This window comes from Podarcis vaucheri, assembly GCF_965113315.1.
Source record: "Podarcis vaucheri genome assembly, chromosome: 9".
Taxonomy (NCBI): Eukaryota; Metazoa; Chordata; class Lepidosauria; order Squamata; family Lacertidae; genus Podarcis; species Podarcis vaucheri.
The window spans coordinates 37078261-37102618 of NC_138767.1; the positions used below are offsets into that span (position 1 = coordinate 37078261).

A 24358-nucleotide genomic window follows, 5' to 3' on the forward strand; every position below is an offset into this window, starting at 1 on the left:
AAGACTTATTGGAAAGCAAAACTCCGAGGTGGATCTCACCAATAGAGGCCAAAGCTCGGAAAACAACCAATATGGAGGCTTATTGGCCGAAATATTGGGAAATAATAGAAAATATTGAAGGTAACTGGAGATTGCAGAGCTTTGAAAAACTAAAGGATAAGGTGCAAAATTGGCTGCATTATGCCCAAATTAATGAGGTTTTTAAGCTAGACAAAAAAACAGGTTTCCAGGTGGAAAAATCGAAACTTGAGACAGAGTTGCTTGAACCAAAGACCAAGTTATTATCGAGAATGTATAACTTGCTGCTTAAATGGAACACTCAAGATGAGACAGTTAAACCAGCAATGATAAAATGGGCTCAGGACATTGGTTATAATATTATGTCTGATGACTGGGAAAGGTTATGGACCACCGGTATGAAGTTTACTGCATGTAATGCTTTGAAAGAAAACATTATGAAAATGGTATACAGGTGGTACATGACCCCGGTTAAGCTAGCTAAGATTTACCATTTGTCCGATAACAAATGTTGGAAATGCAAGGAAGCTGAGGGAACATTCTTTCACCTCTGGTGGACCTGCCCAAGACTGAAGGCCTTCTGGGAAATGATCTATAATGAGTTAAAAAAGGTGTTTAAGTACACTTTTCCCAAGAAACCAGAGGCCTTCCTTCTGGGCATTGTCGGCCAGAAGGTGTCTAAAAAGGATAGAACTTTTTTTATGTACGCTACAACAGCAGCAAGAATTCTTATCGCTAAGCATTGGAAGATCCAAGATTTGCCCACACTGGAGGACTGGCACACGCAACTGATGAACTACATGGAATTAGCCGAGATGACTGCAAGGATTCGAGACTTGGGAGAAGAAGCAATGGAGGAGGACTGGAAAAAATTTAAAGACTATTTGCAAAAGTATTATAAGTTATATGAAACATAAGATGTCGTGTGATTGGGAATCTAGCTCCAGTAACAAAACTTAATTATTTATGAAATTTGACAAGATTTATGAAAGAATCAAGGTTTAAATGGGTAAAAACGATATTATGGTATATTGTTCAGAGTATATATTGATCAAGAGATTTAAATTTAAACTGTAATTGAAAATAGAAAGAAACATACGAAATAAGGATATAATTTGCTGATAAATTTATTGTTAAGAATTGCATTCTGCGAGGGATGGGGGAAGTCCAATGGAAATTTGAAATGAGTTATTGAAATGGTCGTGTTTTTCTTTTTCCTTTTTTTCTGGTCTTTTTTTTTTTTTTTTTCTTACTCTTTGATCTCTTTGTTATTTTTGTAAAAAATGTAATAAAAATTATTATAAAAAAAAAAAGAACATGATGATTATTGCCAAAAGCGGGAGGGCAAGGAGTTGAGAACCATTCAGAACTGAGCAGATCGCCTTGGTTCTTCTGCCACTGCTTTTTATTACAACATCTGCAGTTTTTCTCCTGTCTGGAGAGGGCCTCTGAGAGAAATTTCATCATAGGGTACAAAGTGTCTTTTGGTACCCTTCCTTTCGCCATTAATCATCCTTTTTATACTGCAATGCAAGTCAGATCACCGGAAGATATTAGTACAGTGGTACCTCGGGTTACATACGTTTCAGGTTACATACGCTTCAGGTTACATACGCTTCAGGTTACATACGCTTCAGGTTACAGACTCCGCTAACCCAGAAAAAGTGCTTTAGGTTAAGAACTTTGCTTCAGGATGAGAACAGAAATCGTGCTCCGGCGGTGCGGCAGCAGCAGAAGGCCCCATTAGCTAAAGTGGAGCTTCAGGTTAAGAACAGTTTCAGGTTAAGTACGGACCTCCGGAACAAATTAAGTACTTAACCTGAGGTACCACTGTATTAGTAAAACGAAAGGTAGATCAACTTTCTAGTTACTTTCTTTTTAAAAGAGCTTTACAGATATAATTTGAATCAGTGTAAATATTAACTATCTCCTGCTTCTTAGGAGAGTTGTATGGAAAAGATAATTTTACCAGATGTAGTCTGTTATACATCTGTCCATGAGATAATAATGGACAGTAATGGCTAATAATGGACAGTGAACTGCTTTGCCCTCCTCTGCTTGTAGGTGGGCGGCTGCCAGTGCCAACACCCAGAAGAGGAGGTGGGTGGGGAGAAGAAGCAATATGGTGTTTTATGTAGGCTTACACAAAATGTAAATGCTAGTCTTCATGCAATATATGTAAAAGTTTTCTGAGGTCCTAGGAAATTTATGGCTCTCCTCCTTTGGCTCCCAGGCTCCCCTTTTAGCCCTAGGCAGGAGTATGATATATCTCCCTTCTCTTGGACTCTGGGTGTGGAAGAGAAGAAAGGTGTGTCTGTTTTTGGCCTAGTGCCCTTTGAGCTTAGTTCTCTGATAAAAGCTGATATTGACCATGGTAGAAATGCAAGCACTCCCTTGAGATAAACATAACAACAACAAAATCAATTTCTTAAATGTGCATCCACTTTGCAAACTAGCCTTAAATTGTTGCAAATTGGGTGACACTGATTTCATTTTCTCTTCTAATATAATATGACCACATTTTATTTAACAATTATGTTGGTTGGTAAATTCAGGTTAGCATTTAATTCAGGTTAGTGTTCGCTTCTTGTAAACTATTGAGTTTGTTTGCCATTGCACTTAAATTACTAAATTGTAATTTAGTTGCTCATTAGTGATGGTAATTGTCTATATCTTGCCAAATAGCCTGTGCCCACAAGAAATGAGACTTGCATATATTAGAAGAGTGTTTTTTGTAGATGGCGAGAGCATCAGAATAATTTATGCAATAAATAAACACCTTGCTATGGTAAGTAGTGTTTTGATGGCTATTAAGTGTCCCCGGTTTAATTAGGAAGCACAGTTTTGTGTCATTAAGAAAATGAATGTGAATTTAATGCAGGGGGATTGCAGGTGGCACTGCAGGCATGCCTTAACATGATATTATCTGACACCTGCATTACTTCTGAATACTTCTAGCAACTGTTTATGCATTATCTTGTTATAAAATTAAAGAGCAAATGCATTTTAACCTCATAAATGCTAACCTCAAAAGGTTAGTTTGCTTTTTTCCAGTTACAGTCAGTCAATGACACTTGAGGTATTCCTTCTTACTCTTGACAAAATTAAGTTTTGTCAATTAGTTTTTCATCTCCCCATCTTTTGTTTTGATTCATTGTCCTTTGGCTGCTGTGATCTATCTTAGTATAGTCAAATAGCCCATTCATTAAAAATCCCAGGTCATACCTCTTTCCACAGCTGCTTCACATTGCAGCCTGTGGGCTGTAAAAAGAGAGACATGATAGTGAACACAAAAGTTTGTTTATTGGAAAGCTAAACAGAAAGCCAGAGCAGCGATGTCACGCTGGCCACGTGACCCGGAAGTGTCCCCGGACAGCGCTGGCCCCCGGCCAATAAATGTGAGATGGGCGCACAAACCCCACAGTCTGTCAAGACTGGCCCGTTCGGGCAGGGGTACCTTTACCTTTACCTTTAATATTGAATTAATGACCTTGATGACATTAAAACATCAATGCTCAAAATTAGACATCTTCATTATTTTTGTACAAACTATAAAATGCTATAAACCCAGGGTAAATTGCAGCCTCAAAAAAATTATGGTAGGTGAGCTTCATTTTTCTCATTTAGGTCCAAGTGCATAGTTTTGACTGGGCTGGTCCTCTTACATATGACATATAAATCAGAATCAAATTGTTTAGCCATTTCCCAGAGTGAGGAGAAAAATAAAACATTTTCAATAATATTACAAATCATCATGAAAAGCTTAAACAGTCAGCCTGTTGACTTTCCACAACTGACTCAGTCTTATCAAACCGACAGGATACATTAGCTTTCATACTAGGGGTGTGTATCAGCTGACTCCTTTGTTCTGAAACTAGACTTAAAGAGAAGATTTGAGAGCCTGGACCACTTCCACCATCATTCAGCATTTGTACAGGATTTGCAGCTGGATAATTCCCCATTGCATGACTGTTCCCCATTGCACACGGCTGCTTGATGCACTAACGGGGTAATGCAACAAATAAAACAGGAGATATATGCATTCCATGGACAATCCCAAGGTAAGAGGGTAAGCACATGACCAGAACTGATGGTCTAGGTCTTTCTTATGGAATCAGCAACCTGCTGGGATGTGTGCACACAGTTTGTCTCATGATTAGAACAAAGCAATAATGAATGCTGGTTGGTTGGCTCATTCTACCGGTAAGTGTCCTCTGCATTTCCCTAGTTTTGCCAACTAAGTCAAAAGGTGAGGTTCTCCTTTCTGCGATGAATTTCACTAAAGATCAGAATGGTTAAAGAAACAATATTGTCTATTTTTTTCCAGTGCATGCTTACAGATGAAATGGGAATTCTAATCTAGGTGTGCCATAGTAGTGTTTATTCCATATTAATTGCTAGTCCCACAAAAGTGTATGTTTAAGTTACTGAATTTTTTAAAGAAGAAATAGAAACAGTATCCAGTTCCATAAAAAAAAACAGAAGTGGAGTGAACTGTTTAAATATGTCTAAATAAGCAGCTAAAAGTTGTAAACATTTCACAGGGCAAGCCTAAGCAGCTGACCAATAAAACATGACCCAGGAAGAGGGAAATGAGTTTCTAGCCACACAAACATTGGCACGCTCTGTTATGAAACACTATTTTTTTCTAAAGCACACACACATACACAGTGAAGCGCAGATGGTTTACAAAGAAAACATTTCTAAGTGTTTTGTGGTTTGGCAAAACAACCCCCTTTTAAAAAACTGTATGTGAGCCAATGTAGCAGGAGACAAATGCCAGGCGGCTAGCTATGGGCTCACCCACACTGCCATTTGTCCTATAATTTCAAGTGAGTCAAGTCACAGAGCCAAGAGGTGTTTTTTCCTGTCCTGCCACTTTCCCCAGGAAAACCCACTGTATTGGAACTAATGGCATGCCATTGAAAACTTGATTGACTTTGTTCTGATTCAGTGATAAACAGCAGATTTCCCCAAAGAAAACCTTGGGACAAAAGCAAAGCAAAGCAAAACAAAACATTATCGGACCTATGACTTGAAATTCACTTAAAATCATGGGACAAGCGAAAGTGTGGTTGGTCTGTGTGTTGGTCTTGTTTCAGGAACTCTCTCTTGCTGCATTGACTCAGAGTCTTATGGCACCTAGTGTATACACACTGTATACTTTTAAAGCACAAAGAATTATGGGCACAGTACTTTACCCCTCACAGAGTTGCGGACCCCAGCAACCTAAAGTGCCCATAATCCTGTGAGGGAAAGAAAGTGCTTCAGATGTCTGTTTAAGTATAGTGTGCACCAAGGGATTGACTGTCGTCTTTTTCTTTGGCGATCACTCGTAGCCAAGTAAGATTGTCTTCCATAAACACAGTTTTAACAATGAGTCCGTAAGTGAGTGTGGAGGCCAATTCTGGATCCACACGTCCTTCTACAGTGGGGACATTGGTTTCTGAGTGGGAGCTGATCACGGTGTGGATTTGTAAGCATGCCTCCCTCCTAGCACGTTTCTCCCCTTCGTCCTGAGTTCAAGTGCCTTTAAAGCCCATGACACCTTTGGTAAAGGCTGTTTTCCAACTGCAGCTCTTGCAGGCCAGTGTTTCCCAGTAGTCAGTGCTTATACTACATTTTTTTAGATTTGCCTTCAGACAGTCTTTAAATCTCTTTTGTTGACCACCAGCATTACAGGTTGACTGTGGCATAACCTTAAAAGTACTTTCCCCAGCTGCCGGTCTGTTCATTGCAGGGGTTTCTCCTGCTGCATTTGCTAACAAGACAACAATACAATATCCTGTCTGCCTGAAGCACTGGTAGCTCACCTGGTGCCCTCGAGATGTTGAAGGCTTACAATTCCCATAATCCACGGCGGTTGGTTATGCTCTCTGGGGCTGATGGGAGGCCAGCACATCTCACGGGCACCACGTTTACTACACTTGCCTTGAAGACTGTGGCAGCATCACTTTTTAAAGTGCTATAGGTGAGTCTATGAGCGAAGCAGGAGGCAAACCACGGCGGGTTAGCTGTGTCACAAGAACCCTCTTTTTCCTGTAGGGACACGAGGGCGAGAAAGAAAAAGAAAAAGTCTTGCGGGCACTTTAGACTTATTGTGGCGTCAGGAGTAGCTCCGCCCCGCGCCCTTTCGGAACCGTCGTCTCTCACGCAACGTGGGTTGTGTCGTCGTGTCACCAGAAAAGCGATAAGCCCGCTCGTTTCTGCACAGCGCCAGAGCGCCCGTCTGTCCGTGTGTTTATTTGTGTGTGAGAGACGGCAGGAGAGAACCGCTTCTCCTCAGCCGCGCTCGAGGACCCCGCCAAACATTGCGCGCTCGGGGACTCCCGCGTGACGCGAGGGCTTCTCCGCCCCTGCCTCTCCACAGAACGGCCCCCTTGGCTCTCCGGAGACATAAACTTTTCTCCTCCCGTTGCGGGGACTCGCCTGGCGTGTGGAGAGGGAGCCGCTGAGATCCGCTGCGGAGGGAAGGAGGGACTGCCGCCCGGTCCTTGCCCTGCCCTCCCTTTCCTTCCCCTTTACAGTATATGCAGCGCTGGACGGCCCGCGCGCCTCGGGGACACGCGCTTCGTGGGACTTCCAGAGGCCGGGACCCTTGGGCGCGCCAGCTGTTCTCAGGTAGCCGCTTCGCTCCCCCTCCTCCCCTGCCTGCTGCCATTTGCCCCGCCGGAGTTTCCTCGGCTTTCCAGACCCAGCTCCTCCGCAGGGCGAGGAGGAAAGGGACCGAGCCGCGGCGCTCTGACGGGTCACTTGCCGCGAATGCCCCGCTTGACCCCGGTGGCGTGCCTTTATTTTGACGCGAGCGAAAGTTCAAAACGGGCGGCGGAGAGAAGGGCTCCTGTCACCTGAGGCGAAAATGAACACGCATGACCCCGGGAAAGTCTCGGCTCAGCAGCCCAGGCGCCTTTTTCATCTTCTCGCGCTTGGAGGGACGACGTCTTCTTGTTCGGACCTCCCTGCTGGTCTCACTCGCCCCTGACGCGCAGCCAAAGATGGTTCTGCCTTTCGTCTCCTGCATTTATTAACTCCGCAACAGGCTTCTGAAGCTGGGTTTGTTTAAGTTAGACTCCCCATAACTTTCCCCCTTTCCTGTAAGGCTATTTAACCCCACGAATATTCTGCCTTTCATATTTACAAGCGAAAGTTACAAATAACTATGGGTGTGTGCCAGCCAGCCAGCCATGCATGCCCTCTTCCCGCACACTCCCTTCCGCCCCAGTCTTCCTGGACCATGTTCCATTCTTTCTCCCGCCCGTTTTTCTCTGTACTTTAAAATAGTCAGTCAGCACTGAAGGTAATATAATGGTGGGGGGTGGCAGTGCCTAATGGTAATGCCGGCTAAGTTTAGCATGAAACAGCTGGAACTGGTGGTGAGGAAAGGCAAAAGGTACATAGCAGCCTGTCTTCCCATCCCATTGCCTGCCCCAGCCAGTGACTTCTCCGCCTCTAGTAGTCAGAGGTCCCTTGACTACCTAGGGTCCCTTGCACTCTTGGCAAAGAGCTGCATTGTTCACCCCCACCCCCCCAAATCACTTTATTGCAATAGCCACATTAGAAATTACATTTTACATGACCCAAATACTCAAAAGCGTCTGGAGTGAGGGCAAGGTGAGAAGGAAGGGCAGAAAAATTCACACGCCTTTGTGCCGTTTGATGTCGCCGCAGCAGAGGCAGCATGTCATTATACACATAAATATCATACATTCCATAGTTGATTTTTGGTGGTGGTGGGGAAGCAGTTTCGCCAACTCCTCGGTACACCTCTGCTAGAAGTGCATCCTCTTCTGAGCTTTGCCGCTTTGCAGGGGCAAGGGGAGTGGGTGGGTAGTGTAATAAGCAGGAGAAGGCGGTGGCTCTCTTGTCCACCCTACCTGGGCCTGTGTGCTAGCTGTTAAGCACAAGTGGCCCTCTCTTGTCTGTTTGCTCTTTGTGGGCAGTGCACTGTAGCAGAGTGCTGGCCACAGAAGGAGCAGCCACCTCTCCTTCTCACTCAATCACTTGCACTCTGGATATACTGGGGTTGTGACAGGGCCCAATGAATTTATGTAACGTGAAACATTTGAAAGTCCATTTTTTCTTGCATAGTTTGGGTGTGGCCATAGGGGTATGGCTAAGGGGACTGTTGTGCTGAACTCAAGCACTTCTAAATTTACTACTACATCATTGTGTGTTTTCATTGCTGGTATTTTAAGTTGTAATCCACCTTGAAATGGTATATAAATGCAGTAGGCAATTTCACATGCAACAAGGCCTACTTATCTGTAATATCAGCAGGTGCCTGTTTCCATCAGCATATTCTTGATAGCAGCCAATGGGGGGACGGAACTGCTGCTCCCATTATAGAAGTTACGATCATGATCAACTGATTTACATATGAGGTGGTTAGATGTTATTGAACTACAACCCCTACCAGCCCTCAGCTAGCATGGCTAATGGTCAGCAGTGATGGGAGTTGTATTTCTAGCACCTTTGGAGGACCAGTTTACCCCCTCCCAACATACATACATTAACTTTTTTTATGTCATGATATGTTTCTCTATGTAAGTGTTGATATATGTATGGCTCAGAAAGGCTTGGTGTGTACACAGAACAAAGTGTTGTAGGAACAAACTCCTAGAGTACACCATGAAGGTGTAACCCCACCCATCTTAACAGACGGTAAAGCATTACTTTTGTTTACCTCTTCCTGTCTTTGTGTAACCACAGCAATCTATTTTGACCATTAGCCAATGTAAATTCTTAGCAGCTACATGAGGGAAATCAACATGGATGCTTCCAGATAAGCTTGTTTGGTGGAGGCCGGTCCATTAGGACAGGTGGGACATTGCCCACTTTAATAATTAGGTTTGTACAATTACTGGTGCTCATGTTAAGGGCCGGCTCACACGTGAGACAGGCTGAAGCAACTGCTTCAGGTGACAGAATCTCATGGGATAACACTCCTATGGGCTGCTGCCAGGGTTACGTGGTGGCGGTTTCTGGTGAGAACTTGCAGAATCTCACGAGAGTTCTATGAGATATTATCAGAAGCTGCTGCTACAGCCTGTAAGTGAGGCTTCGGTGGAGTGGGGACAACTTCTCATTTCATTTCAGGCAGTGAAATGGGATGGGCTACCCCTGCTCATTTTATTTATTTAAAAACAAATTTCCAAGGTTCCCAAATTAATGCTTTCTTTCCTTTTAACTCTTACCTTGAGTTCTTCACATGATTTAGGGTTGGCATTAGGGGAGAGCAGCACTCTTTTGTGTTTAATAGCTGTGGGGCAGGCATAAATAATTATGCAAAAAGAAGTGCATTTGGATGAACTTGAACTGAACATACGTCCATTATTTTTAATAGGTTTACCCTGTGTAAAGTTTAGTTGAATCTCACCCTAGACTGAGAGTAAAGACGATACCCTTTTATGCATGTAGTTGTGGTGTGAACACCTCTTTATTGAGAAACAGATTGGTTCTAGTCAATTCCCCTTTAATGTCTTACAACTGTACTTATAATACAACCAGTAGTTTATTTTCATCTGCATATGTGGCTATACGTACAGAATTAGAGCAGAATAGTATAAACCACTTCTACCATTCCTCAGGGATTTCTTTCACTACAGCTCGTTAACGTTCACTTTTTACCAGTGGGGTAAGCAGCCATTCATTGCTAGTAATTTTCCAGCTTTGGCACTGTAGATAATTGTTAAACTATTAAATTGTAGATTGTGATTTATAATGTCCATAATGGCAACAATCTCTAAGCATTCACTCTGTTCTGTCACTGGAAACGTACCCTAATCTCTTGCAGCATAAAATACAGTACAATGACTTGTAATGACACACATATCTTATTACCTGCTGGTAATAAGCTATCAACAAGGATGACAGTTTAATTATATAGTACATCTCCTGCTGGCAAATGACTAGCTCCCAAATATTTCTGCTGCTCTTCACCATTTTTTTAAAGAAAACGTGACTCAAAACTCTGGGTGCCTTAAATTGAATTTTTACTTAATATGTTGATGATGGGTAACACTAGTTTCAAACCACTTCACTGGTGTTTTTATTTATTCAAAATATTTATATACTGCATTTTATTAAAACATCTCAAGACAGTTTACACACACACACAACACACAGTCTAGCAATGTTAATAGCCAGTACAGAATTTAATTTAAAATGTTATGACAACTGGTTAGCATGGTCTTAGTTGTATAAGCACCAGTAGGTGGTGTTGTGTTAGGGAGGTTAGAGGTGAAAGTTAGAATTCTTTTACCTCTCCCAACATAGTTTCTCGGCTGTTATTCCTATGTGGTGTCTGACAGTCTCACAAAACAGAAAGTAGGGCACAGGTTTCCATTCAAGGTATTCTAGGAATTCCCAGTTCCTGCAGTCAGTATTTATTATTGTTGTTACATTAACAGACAGAGGAGAGCCCTGGAATTGAGAGAGCCTGCAGGAAGAAGGCACAACTTCTGCAGAAAAGAAGAGTTGTGTGAAAAAAGACGGGAGAGGCCTGGAACTGAGAGAGCCTATAAGAATCTGCAAGGGTGAGTCTAGTCTGTCCCTATCCTCTTTGATTGTAGACATTGCCACCCTATCCCCAATCTGCTTCCAAGTTCTGCCCACAGCAGAATTTGATTTCCACCACCCTGAAACCTAGCCACTTAAGATAAGCAGATCCCAAAGGTCTCCCCAGCCATCTGGCCTTGACCAGCAGGTACAGGAAAACTAAGTACAGATGGGTGGGGTATCAATAATAATAAATTATTATTATTATTTATTATTATTACCATGGCCTCATCAGTAGAGAATCCTCTCAAGGAAACTCACTGAGGTTGAGAGGAAATAGTTTAAAACAGTTAAAGAAGAGTTAGATGACCACTTACCACTTTACTGCAATACAGGTGACTCACTGTTTGCATGGGGGTTGTGTTCCTGGCCCACTCCTCCCACATGTCCGCAGAGTATGGTTTTGGGGCCGCTTCTAGGTCCATGACAATGAACACGTCTGTCATTGTCTGTAAAATCTGTTCCTGCAAGCAAGCAAGCAAGCAAGCAAGCAAGCAAGCAAGAGGAGAGTCAGTTTCTCACTTCATCACTTCCCTTGTATGCCTACATCCAGCCCTGTGGATACGGGGAGATGAGTAAGGCACTAATTCAAGACAGATTCATCATTTAGCATAATAAATCCATATGGCCATATGATGGCAACATGCTGTTTTCTACTTTTCTGCTCATGGTGGAGGTGATGGAATGTCTGGGAGAGGTTTTTTTTGGGGGGGGGCATTCTAGCTTCGTAACTGCTTTTTAACTTGGTCAGTACAATTTTTAGGGAAGTAAAAAGGACAAAGTCACAAGAGTTGGGTGCTAGCAGCCTCTTGGTAGCTTTTTCTGACCATTGCAGTGTAGTGTTTATGGGTGATTAGTAAGGAGCATTAAGAAGTAACAGAAAGGTTGAAAGTTTACGCTCTGCCCCATTTGAGCTGGGTTAAAATGTTTCCGGGGAGACAAAAATTATGCTTTGCTTGCTTCTAGCTAATATCTGAGGCCAAAGTTAAAGTCTGACATATGTAGAGAAATGAAATATCTTGCTAATGCCTGGTGTATGAGACAAAATGAAATGTCTTTTGTTTTCTTCTTCACAGTCAAGGTATTAATAACCACCTGTTTTCTTGTAAGTAGAAAATATAAATATAAACAAAATATGACAACCATAGAATATTAACTGGCAGATGTTTTAAAGAAGAATTGCCTTTATTTTATTGATAAGCTTAGATTTAATTTGCTTTCTTTTAAATTGGGGACTACTACTAGTGATTAATGATCCTTAAGCGAAAAGAACCAGAAAGATAAATCAGTTCCTTGTGTGGGAGCTTTAATCTATTGGACATTGGCAGAGTAAGAAATGTTCCGTTGCTGGCAAAGCAAAATGCCCTATTATGATTTATGCACCTGTTATGCCTTGTGGCTTTTTTTGCCTTGGGAACCTTGTGAGTTTGGTAACAGCTCTATTTGAAATTGTACACTGAGCAAAATCAGAGAATTGGGATAACTTAATTTTCTTCAGAAACTTTTTTTTAAAATAAAAAAGTAAAAACACATTGCTGTATTTAAAATAATAAATTAATATGATAAGCAAATTTGCTGAGGAAGTTTCGAGCACACATCAAGCATATACATGCATTAGAATGTGTGGTTAAAATGTCCAAAGCCCTTAAGATTTAATTGGGTCCTGGGACAGTTCTACTCATGTATCCTGTTTCAAAATGTATTTATTTGAAAGTAAGTCTAATTACTGGTAATTTAGTAGAGCTTGCTTCTCAGTAAGCATCCTGAAGACTTTTATCTATATATGAGATCCTTAAGAATTTGAAAAATGAGATAATGTCTTTGGTAGGCATTTTACGTAGTTTGTGTAGAACAAAATGCAAGTGAAATAGAGCAATATGAAACGAGCAAACAAAAACACTGGTTCTTCTTCAATAATAAAAAACAGTAAACATTAAAAAGCTTGAACAGAGAATACCCTGCAATTGCAGAGATCTTCAGATTTGCTGCAATGTGACCTGTCACTTTGCTTATGGCACACTGTGAACTTATTTCATTGTAGAATCTTCAATGGTGTCACATAATTTTTGGTATGAGCACTGGGATCCGATTTATAGCCTGGCAAGAGAACAATAACAACAGCAAAATTCTAGATGTCTAGAAAACTTCAAATTCATTGATTTCCTAGTTAAAATGATTTGAGAGGCTACCTGTGATTTTAAATGACTGTTCAGATTTCCCCTCCATTTCTGTTTCCTTTCCTGTTGTGTCAGATGTCTTCTTATATTTTTTGCAGCTTTTAACATTCTTTTTAGAAGGCAAATAGACACTGTCCGTATTTATTTCTGTTCCATGCTTGCTTACTTTTAAGGCACTTTATAAACAAAAATGCAACCTCTTTTTTAGTTAAAAATGTCCCCAGATCAGACTTTCTGTTTTCTGCTGAGGGAAATGGCTGCCACCCATGAGACTGGACCCCAAGTAGTGCCAGAAATCCAGGGCTAATATGAGTGTAATTAGCTCTGTCAACCCCCCCCCCCCGAGGGTAGGGGAGCTTAGCCACCCGCAGATCGTCCATTATCAGCCTCTCGTAACAAGATGGAGGGGCTAAGATGCTGGGCGTTGCATGGCACAAACTGGGAACTCTCTGGGGTCAATCTCTCGAGCGGGGAATACCTGATTTCTAAAAATCAAAAAGATTTGGACAAAAATCTTTCTGGGCAGAAAGAGATAAAAGGAAAATCTGCTAAACTACACAGTCACTGGAGGTCAAGCTTTGGACTTCAAAAAGACTCCCATCTTGGTGTTTTGATTAATGTGGTGAGCGGCTACTGTATTTTTGTAATTGTTATATTGTAGCCTTATGAGGCTTTGCCATTGGGTGGGAAAAATATTGCGCCTGGGAAAGGGAAGTGGGAGTCAACAGACACTCAAGGAATAGTTTTGGAGAAAAGGCTTTTATTTCTACCATCCATGAACTGGTAGAAGGAGCAAGTGTGATAAGTCACAAAAAGCATGCACGAGTTCACAATCATGTGCACAAACATATATACCCCTTTCCAGTTCCCTCCCCCTTTCTCCTCCCTCAGGAGTTCCTCTGAGCATGAACAGAAAGCTGTCTTGGGACTATTGTGGACTCTTGGCACCCTTCCCAGGAAAGGGGGGAGGTGAGAAGCCAAGGGGTTTTCAGCATGTTCAGATATGTTTCAATCTCTTGTTCTGGGATGGTTCCTGGACAGAAAGTAAGTTGCAATGTGGTTCTTTAGCAAGGCCGGAAGACATGAGAAAGGCCTGAGAAACAATGGACTGTTCTCTACCTTTGTTACAGCAGAGCGGAATGTTTCTGATGCTTAGCTGCTGAGAAAATGATTTTGAAAAGTTTTGAGAAGCTTTGAGCCTGCTTTGGTGGGGGGGGGTGACTTTGGGCCTAGGTGAGGTCACCTGTCCTCACCTTCCTTCATTCCCCCCTCTTAATCTTTGGACAGCCTTCTTCAAGGCTCGTCCCAAAATGGGCCACTATCCTTTCCACTGAGGCCACTGATGCTGTCCCCAAATGTGGGAGCTGGGAGCTGCCTCCTGCAATTGTTGCTAGGTCAGCTGAACATCTCCTTTGACGGGGCGCAGACACACGTCTGTGAGCAGAGACACTACCTTCCCCTTCTGAAACCCACATTGCAGCCAGAATTAGTTCCTGGCATGGACTCAGGTTTGGGCTGGGAAGGTACAATTGCAGATTGTCACTGGCGCTCTTTGAATTATTGACATAAAGCCAGCCAGTAATTCGGTGATGGAATGATTGAGGCTGTGGGGCCCAAGAGACCTTTTTCCTGCTTTTTCTGGGCGAAACCAAAACCAGTGGCACTTCTTCTACCCTGCTGGCGGAGCTGATCAAACTCTCTTTGCTCCCACCTAACCCTGTGGAGCTTGCTCCCACCTATACCCCGTGGAGCCTACCTTGTTCCTCGAGGTACCTTCTTTCGGCCGTTGCTTTTTCTTCGGTCCTTGCAGTGTGTTCACTCAGGAATGGGTGGCAATTCCTCCCATGAACTTGGCAGGATGTGCACTGGAACTGCTGACACAAACCGAGCTGTTCACCGCAGGGACGCCTTGAACCCACATCCCTTATCCTCAGGGAATGTTGTTTTTTCCCGGCCAACGCACCAAGAAATGTAGCCTTATGAGGCTTCGCCCTCGGGTGGGAAAAATATTGCGCCTGGGAAAGGGAAGTGGGAGTCAACAGACACTCAAGGAATAGTTTCGGAGAAAAGGCTTTTATTTCTACCATCCATGAACTGGTAGAAGGAGCAAGTGTGATAAGTCACAAAAAGCATGCACGAGTTCACAATCATGTGCACAAGCATATATACCCCTTTCCAGTTCCCTCCCCCTTTCTCCTCCCTCAGGAGTTCCTCTGACCATGAACAGAAAGCTGTCTTGGGACTATTGTGGACTCTTGACACCCTTCCCAGGAAAGGGGTGTGTGTGAGAAGCCAAGGGGTTTTCAGCATGTTCAGATATGTTTCAATCTCTTGTTCTGGGATGGTTCCCAGACAGAAAGTAAGTTGCAATGTGGTTCTTTAGCAAGGCCAGAAGACATGAGAAAGGCCTGAGAAACAATGGACTGTTCTCTACCTTTGTTACAGCAGAGCGGAATGTTTCTGATGCTTAGCTGCTGAGAAAATGATTTTGAAAAGTTTTGAGAAGCTTTGAGCCTGCTTTGGTGGGGGGGGGGTGACTTCGGGCCTAGGTGAGGTCACCTGTCCTCACCTTCCTTCAATATCAGCTATTTCATGATTTGGTGAACCTCACCAAGAAAGAATTAATTACCTAAAGGAAACCTAGGAGGGGCAAAATTAATTGGATGTATGGCACCACGGTCCTCGGCGGAGAGTCCTAATTAAAATTGGCAGAATAAGATCAGATATGAAAATGGCTTGGGCTGAGCAGGAAAGATGGCGCTGGTAGCAGCTGTGACACAGCAAGAAAAAGGAAAACAAGGAACCTCCTTTATCTGATTGAGGCCGAAGATACTTTATAATTTGAACTACAAAAGGGATGTACTTTGCAAAAAATGCATGTGCTCACACGGAATATTATTATATATGTTTGAAAAGAGAGTGACGGTGAATTCTGGATGCCTACTAGCTCTCCAGGGCCCTGGAGAGCGAGCGTGGTTATTTTTTGGAGAAACTGGGAACAATCTTTATATAATTTATTGACTGTCAAGTATACCCCATGGTATAGAACTTGAAACATCAGCTTGTTATGAGAGATCAAAGTCAACATGGCGTCATTAATTTCAACCTTATATGGAAGCCCAGAGCAAGAAATGGTAGAGAAAGGCGGGGCTACTGAAAGAGGACTGTGTTTCCAAATAATAAGACTGAGAACAATATGGAATAAAAAATTGCCTCCTACGTGATTATAGAAATATGGAATCGTCAAACAAAACAAGATGGAGAGTCGTATACCAGAGACTGATTGACTGAGAAATGCGGGAAGAAAGCTGAAAAGAAATGAAGGACAGTAGCTCTTGGAATTCAGAACACGGGAAGTCACCCTTTGAAATTATTTAATTCAGACTTTATAATTGGCTGTATTGGTGTTTTTCTATGTGGCAAGATTTGGTTTGATTTGTTATGAATAAAAATTATTTACAAAAAAAGTCATATGCTTTAATTAGTGAATTAAGAAAGCTTTCCGCTCAATATCATGAATAAGTCGAACCTTTTCACAATATGAAATGAATATGAGATACTTCCCCCCTCAGCAATACTTATAATACAGGAAGTGAACCTCTATGGACCACTGCAATACCTCCCCACTAGTCCTTGACTGATGTTGCACCGAGTGGACAGAGCTGAGTCAAATCTGGCCATGTCAGGTTGGCCCATTTGTTCATGATCAAATAATGAATCACCCTGGTTCTATCAAGAACCAACATGGAATTCAGCAGCAGAACCAGCAGATTGTTGGGGGCAGTGGTAGAGCACTGATAAGTACCACAAATAAGAGGGAACTCAGTGGGTGATATTAGGCACAAGCACCTATCACCACTCCTTCATAATCTCCCTCTGCTATGCCTGCTCCTCCTCTTAATCACTGAGATAGGCCATCCTACAACATTCATCCAATCTCTGTCTCCTGAGGCACATCTTGTACATAGAACACCCTGCTAAAACAGTCCATACACAGAATTTATCATGCCTCTAGGTCACACAGGCATCAACACATGACAGCCAGATCTCAAAGGACCTGCCATAAATACACCTATCATCCATCTGAGCAAATTATATGGTATACAGTGTTCCACCTTATCTCTCACCTGGGGCATAAAACCATCTCTTCTCTGCACCTGCCTCAAACCCAGGAGTGCCAACTTGGCCCCATGACCATGGGTGCCCGGGGCCATGGGTGCCATGCAGTGTTCATGGCCCTGGCACCAAAATTTGTGGGTGCCCGACCCCTTCATAGGGAATTTTGTGGGTGCTTGGGCACCCAGGGCCCCAGGGAGTTGGCCCCTATGCCCAGAGGATATAAACTCTCAAAGACACCTCAGTCTCTCACAGTACAGAACCCAAAAGCACAAAGCCTATGTATTTCATGCATTCTCTCATCCCAATTTGTGCTATATTCAGTAAACAAATATCAAATATTCATTGTTCATTTTGCTGTTCATCTCATTGTTCATCTTGCTGAAGATAAAATTAAATGCCTGAAAAGGTCACCAAATACTGCATCTTACATGACAGATAAATTATTTCTACCTATTAGCAGTTAATGTATTTTGTTTTGGATACTTGCATGACTAAATCACCAAGTACAATTGACATCAATGACTTTTAGCAGCATACTGACAGTTGCTGAAACTGTCTTATTCTTTTATTTCCATTTTGAGCATGATTGACATTATGAGAAGTGGCACATAATCTTGCCGCTTAAAAATGATTGTTGCCAGCATCTATTTTTAATTAAAGCATGTCACCAGAATGGAACATAGATTTATGGCAGTGCAGGGCTGATCACACATGATCACTTCACATCTTCATTTTTTCACATTTGTTCTTATAACACCCCATATAAACCTGCACAAATTCTTTGCTCATTCCGAAAGGGTGGGGAGGACTCAGATGGGAGAAGTGTTACAACTTGCTGAACATTTGCTCACCAACAAAGGGAAATGACTTGCAAATGCCTGAGGTTTTATGGCTGTCCTTAGAAAACGATTCATAATTTATGTGCCACATAAATATTGTAATTCCTTCATTTAAATGTCCTAATAACTTAAAGCACTGCATAATGAGGGCAAAACCTACTGTTTAGTATCAAACTGTACTTTTAAGTAGCGTGGATATCCATACCTTCAAATATTCCTTTCTAGAATACATCCCTTCTTTCCTTGGATAGTTGATTTTCACAACACGATAAGCCAAACTATGAGACCATGCAAATGTGCAGGCTCCCAGAAAGAAGCTTGCTGCCTCTTTCCTTTTTCTAGCCTTTTTATTTCTCCTGAGCTGAGCTAAGGTTTGGCTTTGCATGTTATCTAAACCTGGGCTTGTGTTTTAATTGAAACTGAATCCTCAAAATACAGTAGTGTTATGTGTTCCAAGGTCTCAAGTCCAGGAGGTGGGAAGATGGCTTGTTCTGGACAGGGTTGCACTCCCTTGGAAGGTAGCAGGTTTAGGATACTCCTGGATCCAACATTGTCATTGGCCTTGCTGCCTAGGAGTGCCTATTTCCAGTTACAATTGGTTTGCCAGTTGTGGCCATTTTGGGGCAGTGATGACTTGATTACAGTACTTTACGCTCTTGGAATGTGCAGATTGGATTACTGAAATGAGTTCTGTGTGATGCTGCCCTTGAAGACAACTTGGAAATTTCAGCTGGTTCAGAATGCAGTGGCAGAGACCGCCTTTGGAACTCATATGACCCATATCAAAAACAGCTGCATTGGCTGCCAGATCTGGCAGCCAATGCAGCTGTTTTTGAAATGGGTCTTCTTTGTCTTCTTTGAAGAAGATACATTTCTGAAACAGCTGCATTGGCTTCTTTGAAGACAATATCAATTCATGACTGCCAATGCTTCCCTTCATCCTAAATGCCTCTTTCCCATGTGTATTGTTATGCACACCCTAAATCTCAAATGATGTGGTTTCGAGGATGTAGTACATACTCAGGTTTTGTTTCCTTTGAATGAGCTCACTTTGTAAAATGCATGTTTATTTACAAATATACAGCTAGAGCATAATATGGAGGTGCACCATGAAACTACTACAATGGTTAGTCCAAAATCCTTTGTTCTTCTATAAAATCAGGAGGGCGTCATGTTGGCTATCTATTGGTTTACGGAGCAGCAAGAACCTTTTGAGTCTTTTGGAGCCCAACTCAGTGCTCCATGTGTCTTCCTTATCCCTGTCTAAAACTTCAGCTTCTTCATAACCAGATTGATGGAATAATCTCCCACAGGTTAGAGGAAGGTAGGAGAAAAAAGACATGTCCTTGTCCAATAGTCTTGCCGTTTCCTCATTATTCAAGGAAATATGGTCTCACTACACTTGGTGCTTCTGGCAAACTATAACCTCATTTTATTTAACTAAACAAACGAAGAGTGTGCCTGGACAAAACTTGCCTTACAGGTTTCAGGCTCATCAACACTCTTTCTTGGAACCAAGAACTACACAGTTGAAAGCTAGCCTAAGCAGTGTTAGAAACTGAGATATGAAAGCTAGGAGCTAAATGGCACCTTAAACCTATGTTATGGGCACAACAATTGAATGTTTAGGTGTGGGGTTTTTTATGACAAGAATACAAAGCTGAAAAATGAATGAACGGCTGCTAAAATATTATGTTCATTTTTCACATGGTCTAGTCCTTCTGCCCGCCTCCCTAATATTCTTAAGGGGCCTTCTCCAGCCTTCAGAGAGTAGGTCTTTTTCTGCCTCCCCACTTCCACCTTCCTTTCCTTCCCCTCTGCAGTTTTAATCTGAAATCTTAGGTGCAGTACTGTGCCCAGAGCTTAGAAACTGCTTGTGATAATGAAATTCCCTGTTGCAAAATGCACCTAGAACAATGTGAGTTTCAAACACTGACCCTAAAAGATAATCCAACGTAACATTCAAATCCAAAACTTAGTTATTTGTTGTAGTTGCTGGCCTGCATTCGTTGCTGTGTTTATAGTTTTATAATCTTGGTTGTTCTTGTTTTGGTTTTACAGCACCCTGGCCTGTGATTCCTTGTTGATGAAGGGCAGGTTAAAAATTACTTTGAATTAACTAATGGTATGTTGGGTCCTTGCATTTATTTATAGAAGGCACCCCTAATTCTTCTCATCCTTTTTTGCCAGGCTAACTGAACTCCCTCTTGTCACATTTTTTAAAATAAAAAACCATTCTTCTAAAACATTCATGATTTATAGTAATTAAAAGTATTCAGGATGCACCAAAATGAATGAGGTATTTCCTTTTTTGGCTGGAATAACACTTCTCTACTGATTCTGAATGTGCTGTTTGTTCCAACAATTTTTTCAAATAGTCCCCACAAAATCTCGTATCTGATTGGTATATTTATATGTTTAATTAACTGAAAGATTTCTAGGCCTCGTTTCAAACAAAAGGTTTCACAGGACTCAGCTACATTAGTAAAGAAATAACGATTTGAATGTGCAATAAACAGACAACACCAGATGGCGCCAGAGAGCTGGAAATTTTTATATGCAATTTTCCATAGGTTTTTTTTCTCTCCTTTTGTTATAATGATCCAATTTCTGATTTATTTATAGTGGTTTTTCCCTGTGTGTAGATCCACCCTCTGTGTATCACACGAAAAATATATACCAACAAGGAAGCCATAATACAGTTTTAAACCAAATAAAAGCAAACACTTCATTACCAGTAGTAGGCAGCACCTACTAAGAGTACTCTGACATAATATGGCCATACCAAAAAGCAAAACACACCCACAGACAGGCCATTAAAGGCAACAGTAAAAAAAGTAGGCCTTTAAAATCTATGTAAATATTTTGTGGGATGGTGCGTGCTGAACTCCTCAAGGAATTGAGACCCATAACTGTGGGGCTACTGCCAAGAAATAGTGTGAATCTTCAGTCTGCTAGACAAAAAAAAAATCCATTGATTATTTCAAACTAAGATCTTATTCACCTACCTGTCTTCCATTTCTAGCTTCAGTTAATCATTGCTGCTCTGTTCTCCTTCTGCCAGTGTGGTATTGTGCTCAACTATTTGTTTTCCCTTTCTTCTTTTTCTTTGCATTTATCTAAATCTAACCTCATTTGTCCCCTTCCCCCCCACCTAACCGTTGTCCTTTAATGGTCATGGGTAACTGCGCTGAAAGTTGTTCAGTACTTACTGTTGATGAAGACATAGCCCATGGTGACTCCAAGAGCTCACTAGTTATTTTAGACAGGCAGTAACACGGAGGCACATAATTTCCTAAATAACACAGCAGTGGGAGCTAGAAGCTCAAAGCAGTACAAGGTTTATTGATTTTTTTAAAAGTGTCTTTGGAGGCATATTACAGTAAAGATTGAAAGCTAAAAATCCGAGTCCATGCTGAGCAAGGATGTGAATGGAAAGAGTTGTGCTTTGGTGTAGCCAAGAGAGAGGCTATTACTGACCATGGTCAGAATAGAAGATGAAAGAAAAGTGATAAAAGAAAGACACCGAAGAAATGCCTAGCAGAGGTAATAAAGGCATTTTCCAGGGGGGGAAAGTCTGCTTTCCCTTCCAATTTCTCCTACCTGTTACATTTCCCCATCTCCCAACAAATCTCATAAACCTTGGCAATAAAGACAATGTGTCTGGCTCTCAAGTAGGATGTTCCCCACTCAACTCTTAAGACAAGCAATACTTTAGATTCCACTTAGTTGTTTGATTCTTCAAATCACTGCAACCTGGACACATGATTTGTCACGCAGATATTGGCAAACAAATACCAATAAACATATTTTCAGTCAAAGAACAAAAGGTTGATATATTATTCTCCAGTTCTGCAATTTTCTCCTCCATTGGTAGCCAATCAGCATCAATTAATTGGGCCATATATCGGAAGAATTAGGCTTTCCTCATTTCTTCTTACCATGCCTTGGAGCATAAAGTGCTAACAACTAAAATTACAGTAGTCTGATTGTCATTTCCTGAGATTCTTGGCCCAGGCATTTTGAACTGCCATATTTCTAGTTCATCAGCCAGATAAATGAAGTTTGCCACGTGGATGGAATTCAACTTGCAGTAAAAGCATTCAGTCTCTTTCATCTCAAACGTAACTGAAGTAGGAACAGTATTAATCACAATTTAAACTGACTAGTAAAGGGCCATGTTCAAGCCCCAGATAATACTGTGTTGTAAATGAGGCTAATGGGGGAAATCTGTGCTTAGGGCTGCCAAATTGGTGTTCTGTTTGAAAAAGCTCCAGGTTTGCCTCTCCAAGACATTGTCTACAAACTGCTTTAGTTCAGCTCTCCAGGCTAGTTCCCCTTCACACATTACATGGTGACAAAACCGGATTTGCTGCATACAGTTGACAGGGAAAGGTAGCCATCTGCATTGCCTGTATTTGCAAACATGTCTGCTGTATTCACACTTTATATGTGTTCTTCCCTTCCCCTTTTCTTTTCACATCCTATCCTTTCTCACAATTGTAAACTTTAAAAATTCCTTCTTTATTTATGAACCCACCCCACCCTCATACATACTTATCTCAATGTAAGTACATATCATTGTATTGAATACTGAATAAAGATAAATTAATTTCTAAAAAGTTAAGGTTTGTTTGGGGAGTGGAGATAATTAATTTTGGATCTGGGCTTGCCTTTTTATTTTTGAGCTGTGACCACACATTAAAAGTACTCGAAGGCTGTATTGCAACAGCAGAGCAAGTTCCAGGCTTTGCAGGTTTCCCCAGCAAAAACACCCTCATTAGGCCAACTTAAAATGTGCTTTCTGCAACAGTCTTCTTTCCCTTTCTCTTTACAATCATCCTCCTTCTTCCCTCTCACTCATCCCTTCTGCCATTACAGCCATTCTACAGTGGAGGAGGCATTGGGCAAGAGAACAGGATTTGTAGAGGACGACCAGAGCACAAGAAGAAGGGGATGACAGAGGACGAAATGGTTAGACAGTGTTCTCATGCTGGTAGCTTCGAGAACACTGTCTAACCATCTCGTCCTCTGTCGTACCCTTCTCCTTGTGCCCTCCATCTTTCCCAACATCAGGGTCTTTTCCAGGGAGTCTTCTCTTCTCATGAGGTGGCCAAAGTATTGGAGCCTCAGCTTCACGATCTGTCCTTCCAGTGAGCACTCAGGGCTGATTTCCTTAAGAATGGAGAGGTTTGATCTTCTTGCAGTCCATGGGACTCTCAAGAGTCTCCTCCAGCACCATAATTCAAAAGTATCCATTCTTTGGCGATCAGCCTTCTTTATGGTCCAGCTCTCACTTGCATACATCACTACTGGGAAAACCATAGCTTTAACTATACGGACCTTTGTTGGCAAGGTGATGTCTCTGCTTAGCTTAAGACAGGGGTCTGCAACCTTTAAGACAAAAAGAGCCACTTGGACCCGTTTCCGAAGGGGGAAAAAACTGGGAGCCGCAAAACCACTGCGACATTTAAAACAAATATATCTCCGGAGCCGCGATCTGACAGCGGGCGGGAAGGTGACGTTGGGACGGTGCGTGATTAACGCATGCACCGCCCCCATGCGACGTCACAGCCAGTACAGCGCCCGCCACAGTGGGGAGTGTCGGGGCGCACAATGTGCCTCCTCCCCTCGCTAGTATCCGCCCCGGAGCTGCAGCAAAGGTGTAAAAGAGCCACATGCGGCTCCGGAGCCGTGGGTTGCAGACCCCTGGCTTAAGAAAAGAGGAGAGTGCAAAATATGGTCTGAAGCTCAACATCAAAAAAACTAAGATCATGGCCACTGGGCCCTTCACCTCCTGGCAAATAGAAGGGGAAGAAATTGAAGCAGTGAGAGATTTAACTTTCTTGGGCTCCATGATCTCTGCAGATGGTTACAGCAGTCATGAAATTAAAAGACGCCTGCTTCTTGGGAGAAAAGCAATGACAAACCTAGACAGCATCTTAAAAAGCAAAGACAGGCATCATGTATCAGTAGTTTTTGTTTTTTTAATTGACTTGCAGACTGGTGAATTTTCTCCTAAACCATTTAAAATAAACCTGATTGCTTGATAAATATTGGCCTGCAGCATTTTTTTTGTCTTAGTTGCATTTGTGCAACTGAGTACATGGCAGAAATATTTTTAGCAAGGCACTTTATTGCTCAGTGTTTTGCCATGTAGACTATATAACTATAGACTAAATTATATAGACTGAATTTGTAAATAGTTTGCATTCCCATACACTGTGGATGATGTTAATTGCTCTGCTATTTGTCTAAATGACTGCTATTGCTATTAACTGCTATGTGTGCTTACTAATTAAAGAGAAACTGCGCGCATATAATTTATGTTGGTTTTGCCTCAATACAGGCTATCCACTTCGTGACTGTTCAAACACACAATTTTTCTTTACTGGAACTCATGATGAAGGACCTACTTTTTGGCATACAAAAGCATCTGGAATGATATTCCAGTAACAAATCAATTGCAAATAAAATGACGTACAGATAGGTTGACCTCACTGCTTACATTAACCCATAGGATCTTAAAAACAATTTCTGCAATCTCACAGAAGCATTAAAGGCAATTTACAAATGACAACAACAGTTCCTCTTGCATAAGAATGAAGTTATTCCTCAACGTCACTTATTGGGAAATTAGGAATCGAT

The 24358-nt window shown here is 41.9% G+C and overlaps 1 protein-coding gene and 1 long non-coding RNA gene across 3 annotated transcripts in view; one reads left to right on the top strand and one right to left on the bottom strand.

Moving 5' to 3' along the window:
- The window catches only part of LOC309540703, a 50715-nt gene extending 34740 nt beyond the window's left edge, over positions 1-15975 (bottom strand). The window contains exons 1-2 of the long non-coding RNA XR_014223400.1: positions 14509-15975; positions 10893-11039 (exon numbers count right to left, since the gene is read on the bottom strand). This is a non-coding gene — a long non-coding RNA (uncharacterized lncRNA). The remainder of the gene's footprint in view (positions 1-10892; positions 11040-14508) is intronic.
- The window catches only part of IL15 (interleukin 15), an 82522-nt gene that overhangs the window by 46128 nt on the left and 12036 nt on the right, over positions 1-24358 (top strand). Inside the window, exons 1-2 of one of the 2 annotated variants that reach the window (XM_082237780.1) lie at positions 5592-6639; positions 10428-10553. The gene's annotated coding sequence lies outside the window, so the exon portion shown is untranslated. Of the gene's footprint in view, positions 1-5591; positions 6640-10427; positions 10554-24358 lie in introns of those variants that run through there. The other variant, XM_082237781.1, reaches the window with a different exon arrangement.